The sequence below is a fragment of the Carcharodon carcharias genome, chromosome 23 (genome assembly GCF_017639515.1).
Source record: "Carcharodon carcharias isolate sCarCar2 chromosome 23, sCarCar2.pri, whole genome shotgun sequence".
Lineage (NCBI taxonomy): Eukaryota > Metazoa > Chordata > Chondrichthyes > Lamniformes > Lamnidae > Carcharodon > Carcharodon carcharias.
The window spans coordinates 17,547,230-17,549,842 of NC_054489.1; the positions used below are offsets into that span (position 1 = coordinate 17,547,230).

Sequence of the window (2,613 nt, forward strand, 5' to 3'; positions counted from 1 at the left end):
GCTTCTCAACTCAGCCAGCAAATATAATTGGACTGAATTCTGAGCAAATGTTAGGTGATAGGTAGCAGTAAGACTGAGAGGCAATGACTATCTGCAACAAGAGATAATATAATTGTCGTCCTTTGACATTCAATGGCTTTACCATCGCTGAATCTCCCACTATCAACATCCTGGGGGTTACCATTAACTAGAAACTGAACTGGGCTAACCATATAAATGCTGGGGCATCAAGAGCAGGTCAGAGGCTAGGAATCATGTGGCGAATAACTCACCTCCCCAAAGTCCCCAATCCCCAAAGTCTGTCCACCACCTACAAGGCACAGATCAGGAGTGTGATGGAATACTCTCCACTTACCTGGACGAGTGCAGCTCCAACACTCAAGAAGCTTGACACCATCCAGGACAAAGCAGCCCACTTGATTGGCATCCCATCCACAAACATTCGCTCCCTCCACCAGTGACACACAGTGGCAGCAGTGTGTGCCATCTACAAGGTGCATTGTAGGAACTCACCAAGCTTCCTTAGACAGCACCTTCCAAACCCACGACCACTACCATCTAGAAGGACAAGGGCAGCAGACACATGAGAACACCACCACCTGGAAGTTCCCCTCCAAGTCACACGCCATCCTGACCTGGAAACATATCACCGTTCCTTCACTGTTGCTGGGTCAAAATCCTGGAACTCCCTCCCTAACAGCACTGTGTCTGTACCTACACCACATGGACTGCAGCAGTTCAAGAAGGCAGCTCACCAGCACCTCTTCAAGGGCAACTAGGGATGGGCAATAAATGTTGGCTCAGCCAGCGACACCCACATCCCATGAATGAATATAAAAAAATTACTGTCTACTTCAGAGTTTTGTGAAAGAGCAGGCCATTAGTAACTCTTTTGAGTACAAACCTGTTTCCATCTGTTTATTCAGATGAAGTTACATTGTTTCCCATTGTGAGAGTTGAACTCTTGATCTTGAGGTTATAAGCCCAGTACCATAACCACTTGGCTATTTAGGCCCAGCCTGTCTGCTTGAGAACAGGATCCCACTCAGTTTAGTATAATTGTGCTCACTAACCCATAAACAATTTCCCTGCAAGGAATAAGTACTTAACTGAATTAAATTCAGCTGAAACAAAATTACTCTTAATCAAACCCACACCGGTATTCAAACAATGTGTGTATTCCATCAGTGCCTTGTGTATTTTAAGATACAAAAAATCAGTTTACCTGCAATATAAAGTCACAGGTGACTTGGCTATACAGGTTGAGGCAAAAATATCCCAGGGGACAGCCATTAATCTTCCAGGATGGTTTGTCTCAGTCATCACCAAAGTAGCCCCTTTGAACACAGTTGAACTTGGCATCATGTAGCACTACAAATCTGTGGAGTCCATATCCATGGATATGTGAAATGAGGGGGATTAATGGCGAGATGGTTGGTGTTTCCAGCATTCTCTGTTTTTATTTCAGATTTCCAGCATCCACATTATTCGGCTTTTGCCTAAAATTGGGGGTGGGGAACCAGAATCAAGGACAATATAAACTTTTGTTTGGGAAGTCATGCTGGTTAGGCCTCAGCTAGAGTATTGTGGAGAAATCTGGGCACAATGCTTTAGGAAGTAAAGGATGTAAAAGGGTCAGAAAGGATACAAAGGAGGTTTACATTTCTATAAAATTTCACTTTCATTGTGAATGATGTCATCAGATACTTTCATTATGAGATAGTAATCAAATAATTGGGCCTTTTGGTGCAATGTGGTCCTATGGTGTAATGGTTAGCACTCTGGACTTTGAATCCAGTGATCTGAGTTCAAATCTCAGTAGGACCTTACTTGTTTGAGAGGTTACATAGATAAGGTTTTATATTCTTTGCAGTTTTAAAGAACGTGAAGCAATCCCTTTGAAACATGCAAATTTCTTAAGGGAATTAACAGGGCACATGATAGAAGATTGTTACCTGTAACTGGGTGCCTAGAACTCGGGGTTATAGTCTGAGAATAAAGGGGGGGAGGGTGTGTGTGGCTGTGTAGGACTGAGAAATTTTTTCATCCAAAAAAACATTGGAATTTTCTATCCCAGGGAGGTATGAATGTTCAGTTGTTGAATCATCCATAGAATCATAGAATGGTTACAGGACAGAAGAAGACCATTCAGCCCATTGTGTTTGTGCTGGCTCTCTGACAGAGGAATTCACTCAGAGCCACCACCCCACCCCCCCAGCCTTCTCCCCATAGCCCTGCACATTTTTTTTCAGACAATAATCCAATTCCCTCTTGAATGCCTCAATTGCTCCTGCCTCCCCCACACTTTCAGGCACTGTGTTCCAGATCCTAACCATTCGCTGTGTGAAAATGTTTTTCCTCATGTCGCCATTGCTTCTTTTGCCAATTACCTTAAATCTGTGCGCCCTGCTTCCCGATCCTTCCACCAATGGGAACAGTTTCTCCCTATCTACTCTGACTGGGGATATATTTTTGAGTAATAAGAGCATCATTGGATATGGTTACAGTGTAGGAAGGAGGTGTTGATGTAAAGGATCAGCCATGATCAGCCAATGGCTCAAAGGACAATCTGGTTTACACCTGCTCTTATTACTTATGTTCTATTAGAAGGAC

The 2,613-nt window shown here is 43.4% G+C and overlaps 1 non-coding gene across 1 annotated transcript; it reads left to right on the forward strand.

Annotated features, from left to right (window-relative positions):
- The first annotated feature begins 1,755 nt into the window (after positions 1–1,755).
- On the forward strand, positions 1,756–1,827 carry trnaq-uug. The gene has a single exon. It is a non-coding gene; the product is annotated as a tRNA-Gln (tRNA).
- Positions 1,828–2,613: the final 786 nt, after the last annotated feature.